A 16,401-nucleotide genomic window follows, 5' to 3' on the forward strand; every position below is an offset into this window, starting at 1 on the left:
TAGCTAATTAAAGAAACAAATCAGAATAAAACTATAATAAGTTGTCAAACATAGATAAATAAAATTAAGATAGCAACACAAAAGACTAATGGACACTATGAAACAATAATATATGAAATAATATGAAAAAAAACATATAAGATACAAAACAACATGGAATTAGGAACCAATATGATACAAAACAATTTAAAAACTATATGAGAAATTAAAAAGAATAACGCATGCTAGAATTTGAAATAATATACATATATAAAATAAAAACTAAGAATACATTAGCGATTATTAAAATAGATGTTATGAGAGAGGAGTTTGGATCAAATAATATACAAAATATTTTAAAAACAAAATATGTCTATTTAAAGTTGATAATAAAACTTAATATAAATAATATATAAAAAGGGATAATAATATATGAAAGAGTTTTAAAAACAAAAGTATAAAATAAAGTTTTTAAGAAGTTAACTATACACATAATTTTAAAAAATTAATATAAATAACATATATAAAAATAATAAAGTATAGAGCACTTCAATGAATATTATATAAAATTTTAAAACAAGGTAATATAAAATACGATTTTAAATAAATAACTATATAATAAGACAAATAAAAATATATACAAATGTAAGTATAAAAATAACATACTAAAACAATGTAGAGTTGATAAACATTACATGTTAAAATAGTTTAAAAAAAACTAAATAACAAATAAATTAAAGGAAATAAAGAATTACGTAAACTAAAATAAAAATTGAATTGAGAGAAATTCAAACTAAAAGGGGTAATTAATAAAATAAACCATTGAAACATAATTAGAGACTAAAGCACAATGTGCATAAATCAAAGAGGATTAAAAATGCAAATCAACCAAATCTCGAAATGAAGCGTTTAAATGCAGACTAAAATGAAATTGACATAAAATTCCTAGGCCCAATTTAAAAAAAAATAAAAAAAAGAACACGGGCCTAATCCAACAGCGGCACAAAAGGGGAGGACTGGCCACGCAAATGACCCATTTTAGGAAGGAATGCGCAGACCCTTACCCCTTTACCCAAATGGTGCCGTTTCATTATATCTAAAAATACCAATCAATTTTGTTTGCTAAAACCATTTGCACCAAATCTGACAAAATCTAAAAGAGGTTTTCAATCTTTCCTCTGCTAGGGCTTCCTTCTAATCCCCTTGTGCTGATTGATTTTTCCCTCCACCGAATTACCAAGACACACCACACTCGGTGGCCAACAACGGCTAAAAATGGGTCTTTCAACCCTGTTTCAAAGCTATGTTCGGGTAAGCTTTCTCTCCTCCTCTTCTTTTTTTTTTAAAAGTAGATTTAAACTAAATATTTTTTAAAGAAGAAAACACAACACAAAAAAATGAAATAGTGGTTGAATCACAAGGGGAGAAAACTCCCGTATTCGTCGCTTCCCCGACCCTCGTCAGAACTCAAGTGGATTTTGTGACGTTTGGGTCACCGGATATTCACAACCGCGACGGAGAGTGAACCACGGTAAGATTTTATTATTATTTATGCTTTATTTCAAACAAAAATAAAGAAAAATAAAATAAAAGGGGCACCTTTGAGATATTAGTTTCTAATTTTTTTATTTTTGAGCCCTCCCGATACACTGATTTTTTGAGGCTTTTATAGCCGAATAAATTACAATACATTCTACTATTTCGTTGTCCTGTTGCCTCTGTTGTCTCTGCTCCTGTTTTGCTTGTTGCTTTGGTTTTGCAGGTGCTGTTAGAGGCGTGGAGGAGGCCGGTGGCAGCGTTACAGTGGAGAAGGTGCTGACACCACGTAGGGAGCGGCGCACTAGGGTTTTTGCTGGCTTAATATAGTGGGCCATAGGTTTGGGCTAGGTTTTTTATTATTTAGGCTTAGTTTTGGGTCTGATTATATTTTTGGTTTGGTTTTATTTTATTGGGCCTGGGCAAATTTGGGCCTCTACATAAAGAATGTATGATTATTTCGTCTGAAGAGCAAGCAAAGGAAGAGGATGAACTACCTTATTCAATGGCACTAAAGGCTGAATCTGCTATAAATGGAAAATAGAGTATATGGTTTAGGTCCCTGAAAAAGAAGACAATGACACAATGTAACTACACAGGCATAGAAGAACCATATAATGATGGTAAGTGCAATACAGATTCAATGATGCAGATGCTACAAATGGGGATGATGATGGCAAAAGTCTCGAAAAGAAACCCAAATATTCTGGAAGCAGGTGACGTGGAGAAAAGTAGCAGGTATAATGATGATATTGAAACTCCTAAAAAGATGATGATTAATGTGAAGGAAAAGTCAAACAAGAACCAAAGTGAAATGATGGAAAATCAGATAGATGAAATGAAGATTAAAAAATCTATTGAATGGACAACAACGCAGCAACCGAGTCACCATAGAAGCAGTTGGTGTCGATTAGACAGGAAGGAGAATTTTGATGCAAATATGTCAGAGATGACATTGGGTAAACGCAAATTCAATCATGAAGTTCTAGTTGATGCTGAGACATATCCCATTACTGATAGTCCGGTTAAAAAGGCAAAGGAAGATAATGATTGTCTGGAGGGACATGCAAATTTCAAATCTGAGAAGGTTTTTTCCTACGTCAGCTCAGAACTGACACAAGTTATATCGGCTGCTGCCAATTGGCAAGCTGACTGGAATCTATGAAACTCCTAAGCTAAAATGTTGATCGCGCGATTTCGTGATATGTTTTAAATATTTATAATTACACGTTCTTAAACTAACTATTTTTGCGATGTAGGCAAGTGTACCTATCGAACAGTAGTATAGTTTTAGCAAGACCGGATTGTCGAACCTAAAGGAACTAAAAGTACTAGTGATGACTGTCTTTTTATTATCTAGCCTAAGAATAAAGAGGTTTTATTTTAATTAACTAATTATCTAAACTAAGAACGCACAGAGAAAAGAATTGGGGCTTCTGGGAAAAATCGATTGACTTAAGACAATACCTAAGGAAAAATCCACCTAGACTTTACTTGTTATTCTGGCTCCGAATCGGACGATTTATTCATTCAACTTGGTCCGTAGAGATCCTTAAGTTATGTTATTATCCTATTCAAGACTAATAACGTTTAATACCTAGATTGAATAACTGAGACTTTTCTCTAATTAACACTCTAGGGTTGCATTAACTCGATCTATGGATCCCCTTATTAGGTTTCACCCTAATCCGGCAAAATTTTGTCACTCTATGTCTAGGCGCACAATCAACTCCACTTAATTATGAAAAATGTACTCTTAGACAGGGTCTATTCCTCCTCTGAATAAGAGCATGTCTTGAATCAGTATCCTGGGATATCAAAACAAGAATTAAGAACACATAATTTAGAACAAGTTAAATATTTATCATACGATTCAGAAAATAATAACAAGGTTCGTCTTAGGTTTCATTCCCCTTAGGTATTTAGGGGTTTTAGTTCATAACTAAATAAGAAAACATCTCAGAAGAAAAAAGAATACAAAACATAAAGAAAACCCAAAACTCCTGAAGGGAAATTGAGGAGAGATCTTCAGTCTTGATGATGAATCCGGCTTCTGAGATGGATCAATCGGCTTCCTTGGAGTAATTCCTTGCTCCCCCTTCTCCGTCTCCCCTTTCTTCCTTCTCTAGGGTGTATTTATAGGCTTTGGAATGCCTAGAAGCCCTCAAAATTAGCCTTTTCCGAATTGGACACGCCCGTGGCACACGCCCGTGTTCGATTACTTCAACCTTGCTCGAGCCTGCCAAATTGACACGGCCGTGTGGTCTGCTCGTGTGAGGAGGTCCAGGCCGTGTTGATTTCATACTTTGGCCCGTTTCTCGTTCCTTTCACTCTCCTATGCTCTCTTAAGTATAAAATATGAAATTAAAGCATTAGAAGAATCGAATTCACCAATTCTAATGGGAAATCATCCATAAAATGCATTAAACATGGGGTAAAAATATGTATAATTTATAGTTTATCAAATGTCCGGGGACTGGGAATCCCCGGGCTATTAGGAGATTTCAACATACGCTGAAACTCTACAAACCCCAACTGGTCTTTATAATGGAGACAAAATTGGATCATATTCGCATGGAACAAGTTAGGAAAATATGTGGATTTCAGAATAGGATGGACATCTCAACGACAGGCACACGTGGTGGACTTTGCCTCGTATGGAATGGAAATCACTCGATTAGTGTCCGCAACTTTTTTGAATATCATATTGATGCTGAAGTTACTGATTACGAGAATTCAAACAAATGGAGGTTCACTAGTTTTTATAGAAATCCACGACTATCAGATAGGCAGGAATCTTGGAACCTTCTTCGAAGGTTACGGGATACAGGTTCAGGAGCATGGTGTGTATGTGGAGATTTCAGTGAGATTATGTATGCTCTTGAAAAAAAAAAGAGGCGTAACAAAAGATGAAAGACAAATGGAGGCATTCTGAAAGGTCTTGGTGGATTATGACTTGATTGACTTGGGTTATACGGGACATAAATACATATGGGAAAGGGGTATTTTTCAGAACACAAATATTAGAGAAAGGTTAGACAGGGAAGTGGCAAATAATGACTGGCTCAATTTTTTTTAGTAATTATGAGGTACAACATCTCCCGCATTCATTCTCTGATCACTGTTCGATTTTAATTCAAATAGAGATAAATAGTGCACATGACGAAAGGAATTGCTTTAAGTTTGAATCTTGGTGGCTTCTGAAATCGACTTGCGCTGATGTTATTAGGAAACTATGGGATGAGAAATTGGGTAATGCTATTGATAAATTGGAAAATCTTTGAGTTGGTTTACAGAAACGGGGACGAAACATCAAGCGTGTACATGATAGGAAAATGAAGAATCTTTGAGATCGATTAGTTCAACTTGATGGTATGGATCGGGATGATGATTTGCAAATAGAAATCTTAGATGTTAAACTGGAGCTAAATTGGGAAATGGAAAAGGAGGAATTATATTGGGAACAACGGGCTAAAGCCAATTGGTTGCGTGAGGGTGATAGAAACACAGCTTTTTTTCATAGTAAAGCATCTCAAAGACAGAGGATGAATCAAATCCGGGGATTGAAAGATAATGATGGGGTTCTTAAGATAGAAAGAGAGGACATGGAGATCATTGTTAAAGACTATTTTATGGAGATCTTTAAATCAAAAGGGGTTAGAAACACAAACCACCTTTTTACAGGGGTTAAAAGGTGTATTAACGATGATATGAATCGAATATTAATAACAGACTATAAGGAGGAAATATAGTTGAAGTGCTCAACAGCATAGGGCCGACAAAAGCTTCTAGGCCTGATGGCTTTCCTACTATTTTCTTTCAAAAATTTTGGCATATTGTGGGAAAGGAGATCTATAAGTATTGTTTAGAAGTCCTAACTAAAGGTAAGTCTGTGCAACCTTTAAATTATACAAATGTAGTATTAATTCCAAAATCTGCTCACCCTAAAAACTCTATAAATTTTTGACTTATCAGTCTCTGTTCTGTGTTTTACAAAATCATTTCAAAAACCATAGCAAACATACTTCAAAAGGTTCTAGATTTTTGTATAGACCCAGCCCATAGTGTGTTTGTCCCTGGAAGGCTAATTACTGATAATGTTCTCCTTGCATATGAAATCTTACATACTTTGCAAAACAAGAGAATGGGGAAAAAAGGATTCATGGCTTTTAAGATTGATATGAGTAAGGCATACGATAGGGTAGAATGGGGGTTTCTGAAACAAATGATGATCAAGAAGGGTTTCGATGAAGAATGGGTTACGAGAATTATGTATTGTATTGATACGGTTTCGTATTCGGTGGTTTTAAATGGTGTTCCAGGAATGGTTTTTAACCCTGAAAAAGGGTTGCGACAAGGTGACCCACTTAGTCCTTTGCTATTTCTCATATGTAGTGAATGACTCTCTATGTTACTTAGGCTAGCAACCGAGGAAGGAAAATTAAAAGGGATTAAAGCAAGCAGACGTGGACATCAGATCTCTTATTTTCTATTTGCTGATGACTATATTCTATTCAGGAAAGCAACTGAGAAAGGAATAACGACGTGTGAACAAGTTCTAAAAGAGTACGATGAATGCTCCGGTCAGTGCATTAATTATGGAAAATCAACGATGTTCTTTAGTTCAAATACTTTGGAGACAGTTCGAGCGAATATATCAAATCGGCTGGGAGTTAAAAGGTCTAATAATTTTAAAAACTATTTAGGTTTGCCAAATATGGTAGGTAGGAAAAAACGCGAGGCTTTTCAACACTTAAAAGTCCGTCTAAAGATAAGAACTGATAGTTGGAGTACTCGTTTGTTATCACAAGGAGGGAAAAAGGTGTTCATTAAAGCTGTTTTACAGGCAATTCCTACATACACAATGTCCTGCATCTTGCTACCGATGTCAACGTGCTACGAAATGGAACAATTAATGGCCAATTTCTGGTGGCAAAAGGGTCAAGGTAAACGCGGAATCCATTGGTGTTCATGGCACAAACTCTGTGAATTAAAAGATGATGGTGGACTTGGTTATCGTAATTTAGCTAAATTTAATTTGGTCCTCATCGCAAAGCAAAAATGGAGATTAATTGATAATTCGATGTCCCTTTTGGCTCGAACATTAAAAGCTAAGTACCATCCAAACTCTGATTTCTTAAGTTCAGAATTAGGGAACTCACCATTATATACTTGGAAAAGTATATGGGCACCAAAAGGACTACTGCTTTCAGGTCTGAGCTGGAGGGTGGGTGATGGGCGTAACATCAAAATTGAAGAAGATGTCCGGGTTCCAAAATTCAATGGTTTGCTGATTCAAAAAACAGTTAATAGGCAAGATATTATAAAAGTTACAGACCTTATTGATTATAGGAACAGAACATGGAAATCTGAGCTGATTTTTACTACCTTTTCGAAAGAGGTTGCATAAGATCATGTTAATTCCACTGGCTCGTTCCCCTCATGAAGACTTTCTATGTTAGAGAGGTAAGGCATCCGATGAATATACGGTGCATAGTGGGTACAAAATTCTCTTACAAAGTAATGAAAATTACAACTCAAGCGAGAATAATAATTACTACAAAAAAATCTGGTTGAGTGACCTCCCTTCAAAAATTAGAATTACAGCTTGGAGAGCCACCCTCAATTACCTCCCTACCCTAGCAAACTTTAAAACTAAGCGAGTAACTAACGACGCTATCTGTCAGAGATGGATGCAAGGGCTGGAAAACAAAGAGCATGTCTTCCGCGATTGTGCTGTCACAAAAGAAAAATGGGCAAAATTAGAGTTTGCATGGCCCCAGAACATCTTACAGTCAGAATACATGGACTGGTTTACCTGGACGGTGTTAAATAGTATAATAGAAGTAGTCCGAATTTTTATCTGTGCTATATGGGCTATCTGGTCAGTCAGGAATAAATGGTCCATGAAGGTCAGAAGTGGTCTGGAGCAGAAACAATAACATTCATCAAGAAATATATGCAAGAATTAAAAGATATTGAAAGAAGGGAACTTACCTCGGGTCGGGATTTCGAGTTATGGAAGCATCTACTACAAGGATTCTTCAAGATAAATTTCGATGCTGCTTTTGACAAGAAGGAGAAAAAGTCATGCTCAGGAATAATAGTCAGGAACTCCAAAGGCGTAGTTACGGCATCAAAAGAAACAGTCCATACCAACATTTCCTCTAGTTTTGCGGCTGAAGCCAATGCATGCCTAAAGGCAATTAATGTGGGCAGAGATTTAGGGTTAAATCATGTTATCATTGAAGGAGACTCTTTGATAGTGATAAAGAAGATACAGAATCAAATCAGAGATAGATCGGCAATAGGACCTTTCATTTTCGACATAAAAGAACAAAAAATAGTGTTTTTTGACTGTCAGTTTCAACATGTAAAGAGAACAACAAATGAATCAGCACATAACCTGGCATCAGTGGGGTTAAAAATGGCCAGGAACACAGACATTAATCATGGGCACGTCGGACAAGTTGATACTGAAGCAGAAGTTGATCGGGGTTGGCAAAGACACCTCTAGTCGGTTAAGAACCATCATCAAGTGTATTGCTGAAGTTAAAACGGAGATTCTTCACATTAGGCAACCCATATGACGCTGCAAAAGTGGTTACAGTAAGTGAAAGAGAATGAGATTCAGGCCGAGGATAGATGGATATGAAATGGAAAAAAGAAAGATCAAAAAGTAGATCAATATTCATGGGGCAATAAGCTTTCTTGTAAATTCTGGAACGTATCCACAATGAAAAAGTAAATGAAATGATGAGACGCATACAGACCTCTCTGATTGGGCGAAAGTGTCGGTATTATTTTTAGTTTCTAGAGTATTTTGTTTATTTGTTGGAGTTTTATCTAGGCCAAGAGTTTATTGGTCCGTTTGCTTTTGTTTGCTTCTTGGACCTATTTTCTGTAAATACTTCGTTTTTTAATTAAAGCCTAATCGGATCATTTTTGTTAAAAAAATAATAATGACATGATGTATTATTATGAGACTTACTTGATGATTGAGTGCATGTGTTAGGGAAACTATTTCATGCTTGTCGGATTTATTGCCTATTATGGTTGTATGCTAATTAATCGGTAAGTTTACTTTCCTGTTATCCGGGCTTACTAAGCATATAAATGCTTACCCCCTTCTCTCTTTCCCCTGTCTTACAGAGCTCGTAGACTAGTGAAGATTGGAAGACGGTTGGAGAGTCAACACACTATAGACTTGTCTCGCTTGGTATATAGATACTCCTATTTTGTTTAATGGCATGTATAAGGTTTTTGGTTATTTTGTTACATGTGTCACTTGGCTAGCCAATGTAAGGGCTTAAGTGGTATACTTATTCTTTTGTATATGGCCATGAGATATGGCTCATATTGATGTATGTTATACTCCTACTAATGATGTATGTTTGTGTTTGAATGTTTCATGATATATGATGATGAGGTTTATTATGGATGAATGCTAATAATGGAACCTAGTAATTTGGGAGTGGACATAACATATAATGGTATGTGGGTATAATGCGGCCTAAGTGTAAAATGTGCTATGTTAATCCCTAATGGAAAAAGGATAAATTGGCATTTACTAAACCGATGAGATGAGGTTAACATGCAATGAGTTATGTTGAGGTTGTTTAAGAGTATAATTAGGCCATGATACATACCATTGAGGTCTCTAAGGATGTATGGACGATAGAGGGTGACCAAAGACTTGGAAAATAGCCCTAAAAAGGTCCGCACGGGTAGACACACGGGCATGTGTCTAGGCTGTGTGTGACACACAGCCAGCCCCCATAGGCGTGTTGCCTAGCCGTGTGTCCCCTGCACCTAGAGTTTTAGGTCAGTTTGTACGGTAGTAAACATACGGGCAGACACACGACCGTGTGTCTCCACCGTGTGGAAGACACGGCCTAGTACATGGGTGTGTGCCTTGGCTGTGTGCCTCAAAATAACTGATGATGTCATAAACAGATTGTCTGGGTTTTTGGACACAGGCAACCATAAGGGCGTGTCTAGGCCGTGTGAGGAACACAGGCTAGGGATACAGGCATGTGCTCGGCCGTGTGAAAACCCCTGTAGATTCGAAATGGAAAATAAATTCAATTATTTCCACACGGGTAAGGGACACTGTAACACCCCCTAACCCTAAGCTGTTACCGAAATAAGGCTACAAGGTATTACCAGACTCATACACTAACGTTTATACAAAATCGAGTCATAAACTTTACATTCCAAATCAATATTCAACAGTTTTCATCATAAAGTCCCTAATATGGGCCTACGAGGCCCAATATATGTTTTAGAAGCGATCTGGGACTAAATCGGCAACTTTAGAAATTTTTCCTTGAAGATAGGGGCACACGCTTGTGTGGCTTGGAACATTCCCGTGTGGTTTGCCAGTGGGGCTCAACATGGCCGTGGGGCTAGGCCATGGGCAGATTCATTTAGATTTTGACTTATTCAAACAGCCTGTGTAACACCCCTAACCCAAATCCGACCGCCGGATTAAGGCTAAGAGGTATTACCGAACTAAACATTTAATTATCTCATTCATAGTATCAATAAACATAAACAGAGATCAAGCTGAAATACATACTGATATTTAAGTTATACGCCATTTTCGTACGGCCAAAATATTTACAATTTCAAAACATAGTTATCATCAGCCTAACCTATACATGCCATATCGAGTTCAAAATATAACTGTACCAAAAAGATCGATAGTGTGATGAACTACTGATGATCCCCGAGTCGGTGGCCAAAATCAACAATCAATAAAACAGAGAAATAAAGAACAGAGTAAGCTTTCAAAGCTTAGTAAGTTTTAAGCATCACAAACAATTAAAGACTTATCGAAAATCGAAACATTCATTTAAACAGACTTATTCTCAATTCAAATTGCTTCATGGCCGAATACACATAAACATATACATAGATTTCTCAGCACAAATTTTTCTTCTACTTAAAATTCATAAGATGCATTTAAATCAAATAATCTCATATATTAACAACATTTGTCCGAATAGGTCATTTTTTTACTCGTAGATATAACAATCATTCACACTTAAGTATCATTCTTTAATACTAATAATTCACAAAATCATTGACTGAATGTACATGAGTACATAAAGAAATTTTAATATATAATTCATATACAAATATACCACGACCAATTAAATCATTCTCATATTCGCAAATATAACCATCAATCATATATATATATTATATATTCTTCGTTGATGCTAATGATTCACTTCGATCAATTCACCGATGAGTAAGTAATACGTACCTGAACATTTTAAATGTATAGTACTTACTCGACGATGGTTTACTGCGAACATTCAATATCGTAATCTTACTCAACTTACTGGCATTAAGCCCGCCGTGTCTTAGGACTTGAAACCAATTACCAAGCACAAGCTCATGGAATTTAAACCCGGTATAATACCAGCTCGAAGCCTGCGGGACTTTAGCCCGGACATGTTTCCAGCACGTAGCCTGCGGACCTTAAGTCCGGATATAATTCCAGCACATAGCCTACGGACCCTAAGTCCGGATATAATTCCAGCACATAGCCTGCGAACCCTAAGTCCGGATATACATCACTGAATGTCATGCATACTTCTTCGCAAGAAAATTCAATTCACATAACATCTCACAATCATAGTTCATTTATTCCATTTGAATAATAGCATAACATGGGCACCATTCATATAACTTTTGGCTCAATAACATACATAAGAATATATGTCCATTTTACTTTCCAAGCTTAACTTCTAATGTCTATTCGGCTTTAAGCCTTAAACATAAATTATTTGTCACTCAACTATATTCAAATAGAATCAATAGATCGCAAAGATACAGTTATCATACACATATCAAGACATTATCAATTACGTACTAAATGTGACTACTCAAAACTTACCTCGGATATACTTGAACAGTTATGGAAAGGCTACTCAATTACTTTCTCTTTCCCTATCCAACTTCGACCCTCTTTGCTCTTGAGCTTAAATTCAAAATTTTAAACTAGTCATTATTCGACTATTCAAGCATTTCTTCAGAAATATAATATATATATTCGACTTTCACACACATAGATCATAGTAAGTTTATAAGAAAACATTAAGCAACTCCTTAACAAATTTTTATCAATGATTACCACATAATCAAAAATTCACAATAAGCTGTCTTCCTGAGCAACAGTCACTAACTTATTTATAATTGGAGCTACGAAACTCCAAATCAATTGCCGTAAAATTTCCCTGAAAATAGACTCATATATATTTTATCCATAAAATTTTCAGAATTTTTAGTTTGGCCAATCAATACCAGATTTTTCTTAAAGTTTTCCCTATTTCACTGTTTGACTAGTCTGACCACCTTTTACTACGAATCAAATTTCTAATTGTACAGAAGTCAAAATATGTTCTCGTTGATTTCATTAGAAACTAGACTCATTAAGATTTAATTACATAATTTATTCAGCTTCTATCTCCACTCCCACAATTTATGGTGATTTTCCAAATTCACGTTACAACTGCTATCCCAAGCGAATTTACTACAATTTACTCTTTCACAACTCTTTGCATTCATATTATTTAAACATGTATATCACCAATCAATTTCATCACAATTCTATAATTTCACTTAAGCATAATCTCAATACAATACATCGTGTTCAAATCATTATTCAAGTTCAAATTCGGCTAGCACACATATACATACTAGCAACTAAGTATTAACATTGCATTTCATACTATAACCGAATGTATAGCTCATCAAAATATATTTATTCGTGTTCCCTTAACACATATTGGTCAACTAGATCATGCATTATTCTTTGGCACATTTGGTCATTAAAGCAATCACCTATTTAACTTTCAAGCATTTTTATACTAACATATCTCCCAAGGCCGAATTCATATACAACCTTTAGTACTCATTTAAAGTTAATATTTTAAGTAATTTATATACACAACATTAGCCAAATATCCATTTACTAAGCATTTTAACAAATTTTCTATTACCAAATAAATCACATATATATAACACTACTCATTACACATATACATCAACTATCAAAAATTCCCACTCCTTAGCTATTGCCGTATGCTTATATAAGTCTTGAGTCATCTTTAACACATTTATCTATCTTCCAATTCAACTTAATACAAAAATAATATCATTTAAACAGCCGACACCAAAACATTTGTTCAAATGGACCTAGCCGAATACCTCACTTAGCTAAATGATTCACACAAATCACTAATAGCCAACTCAAATTCATCCTTAATTTCTCCTATAACAAAATTCATCAAAATTTAATAAGAAATACATCAAATTCCATGACCAAATTTGCATTTATAAAAAAAAAAAAAACAAAATCCTTGCATCTCGTCAATATGTCCAATTGCAAAAATTGCTTAATTCATCACCTAAGCAACATGAAACTCCATTACAATCACAATTATTCATTCCTTAAAACCAACATTCAACTATCAATAATTTAGCAAAACTCATGTAAATGGCCGAATGCTATATCCTCAACCAAAACTAAAGTTTTAACATGGGCTACGTAGGAAACTATGTAATTAACTAAATTTTCACAAGAATTTGAAGATAGCAGATGAAACATACCTTAATTTGGATGCTAAAATAGCCGAAAGTTTGATCTCTCCTATCCCCTCTTTTTTTCTTTTAAGAAATCGGCAATGAAGAACAAGAGTAATTAACCTTATTCTTTTAACCCATTTACTTATTTTATTATAATATAAAATTGTTATTACATATTATAATACATTTATATATATAAATACATATAAAATTTATACTTTTTCAACTACTAAACCACATGGCCGGCCACTATAAAAAAAATGGCAATTTGACATGCACATCCTTATGATTTTTAAACCATATAGTAATAAGCCATCACATAAATACTTCAATAAATTTCAATCAAAGCACCACAAATTCACATATGCATTTTCACACAAATTAAGCACGAAATTTAACATTCAATTATTTTCACGACTTGGTTTAGTGGTCCCGAAACCACTTCCCGACTAGGGTCAAATTAGGGCTGTCACAACTCTCCCCCACTTAGGAATTTTTCGTCCCCGAAAATCTTACCAGCGAAAAGGTTAGGATAACGTTCTTTCATTGAGTCTTCTAGCTCCCAAGTCGCTTCTTCAACCCCGTGTTTGAGCTACAGTACTTTTACTAATGAGATTTTCTTATTTCGTAGTTCTTTTACTTCACGAGCCAAAATACAAACCGGTTCTTCATCGTAACACAAATCAGATCGAATCTCAACCGCTGATGGACTAATTACATGCGATGGATCGGATCTATAACGTCAAAGCATCGAAACATGAAAAACATTGTGAATCTTTTCAAGTTCAGAGGGAAAATTCAATCTGTATGCTACTGGCCCAACTCGTTCAGATATTTTATATGGCCCGATGAACCTCGGACTCAATTTGCCCTTACGGCCAAATCTGAGCACCTTTTTCCTAGGTGAAACTTTAAGGAATACTTTGTCTCCGACCTGATACTCAATGTCTTTTCGTTTCAAATCCGCATACGACTTCTGACAATCTGAAGCTGCTTTCAGACTTTGACGGATCACTTTTACTTTCTGTTCAGCATCTTTAATTAAATCAACCCCGAAGATTTTACTTTCACTGAGCTTGGTCCAAAACAATGGTGTACGGAATTTACGACCGTACAAAGCCTCGTAAGGTGCCATCTTAATGCTTGATTGAAAACTATTGTTGTAAGCGAATTCAATCAAAGGCAAATACCGTTCCCATGAACCACTAAACTCAAGGATGCAACATCTCAACATATCCTCGAGTATCTGAATTATCTGCTCGGATTGACCATCGGTCTGGGGATGAAAAGCAGTGCTAAAATGCAACTTGGTACCCAATGCTTCATGCAATTTCTTCCAAAATCGCGATGTGAATCTCGGATCTCTATCCGACACAATAGAAGTAGGTACCCCGGGTAACCTTACAATCTGAGAAACATACAGTTTGGCTAACTTGTCAAGTGAATAATCCGTACATACGGGAATAAAATGAGCCGACTTTGTCAATCTATCAAAAACAACCCAGATCGCATCTTTCTTGCTTGGTGACAATGGCAACCCAGATACAAAATCCATCGTGGCTCGATCCCATTTCCATTCGGGTATCATGATCGAATGAAGTAATCCCGAAGGCGCTTGATGTTCCGCTTTCACTTGTTGACATATCAAACACTTCGAGACAAAGTCAGAAATGTCTCGTTTCATACCATGCCACCAATACTGAAGTTTCAGATTGTTATACATTTTCGTACTACCTGGGTGAACTGACATTCGGCTGCTATGAGCCTCGCTCAAAATCATCGAAATAAGTTCTGAATTTCTTGGAACACACAATCGACTTCTGAACCTCAAACAATCATTATTGTCAATTTGAAACTCTGAATCCACATTCGAAACACATTCAGCTCGTTTAGCAACCAATTCATCATCGACTTTCTGAGTTTCACATATTTGATGAATCAATAACGGTTTGGCTTTTAATTCTGCCATTAACACATTATCGGATGAAACAGAAAAGTGTACATTCATCGCTCGCAAAGCAAACAGTGACTTGCGGCTTAAAGCATCGGCAACCACATTAGCCTTTCCCGGGTGATAGTCAATGACAAGCTCGTAATCTTTCAACAATTCAAGCCAATGTCTTTGTCTCAGATTCAAATCTCTTTGAGACATCAAATATTTGAGGCTTTTGTGATCAGAATATACATGACACCTCTCTCCAAACAAGTAGTGTCGCCATATTTTCAAAGCAAATACGATGGCAGCTAATTCGAGATCATGGGTCGGATAGTTTTTCTCATGTGGCTTCAATTGCCTCGAAGCGTAAGCTAAAACTCGACCTTCTTGTATCAATACACAACCCAGCCCATGTAAGGACGCATCACTATAAATGACAAACTCTTTACCGGATTCGGGCTGCACTAACACTGGAGCTTCAGTCAAATAGGTTTTCAGTTGGTCGAAACTTTTTTGGCACTTTTCTGACCATTCGAACTTAACATCTTTTTGAAGTAGTTTTGTCATTGGTAAGGCTATCATCGAGAAACCCTTTACAAACTGTCTGTAGTAACCGGCAAGTCCCAAAAAGCTCCGAACTTCAGTAACATTTCTAGGAGGCTTCCAATCAAGTATGGCTGATATTTTACTCGGATCAACACGAATACCCGATGCGGATACCACATGCCCCAAAAAGCTAACTTCTCTCAACTAGAACTCACATTTACTGAACTTAGCATATAACTGCTTGTCCCGTAAAATCTGCAACACTAATCTCAGGTGCTCGGCATGTTCGGTTTCATCTTACGAATAGATCAAAATGTCGTCTATAAACACAACTACAAATCGGTCCAAATACTGTCTGAAGATCTGATTCATCAAGTCCATAAATACCGCAGGGGCATTAGTGAGCCCAAACGGCATCACTAAGAACTCATAGTGATCGTATCTCTTTCTGAAAGCAGTTTCAGGCACATTTGAGTCTCGAACTCGCCACTGATAATAACCCGATCTCAAATCTATCTTTGAAAACACTGAGGCTCCCTTCAGCTGATCAAACAAATCATCAATACGCGGTAACGGATATTTGTTCTTTATTGTCACTTTATTTAATTGACGATAGTCGATGCACATTCTCATGGTTCCGTCTTTCTTTTTCACAAACAATACTGGTGCAACCCAAGGTGAGAAACTCGGTCGAGCGAAACCTCTATTCATTAACTCTTGCAACTGAGCTTTCAATTCCTTCAATTCGGTTGGTGCCATACGATACGGAGCTATCGAAATTGGTGTAGTCCCAGGTACAAGTT

Source organism: Gossypium arboreum, chromosome 11 (assembly GCF_025698485.1).
Source record: "Gossypium arboreum isolate Shixiya-1 chromosome 11, ASM2569848v2, whole genome shotgun sequence".
Classification (NCBI taxonomy): Eukaryota; Viridiplantae; Streptophyta; class Magnoliopsida; order Malvales; family Malvaceae; genus Gossypium; species Gossypium arboreum.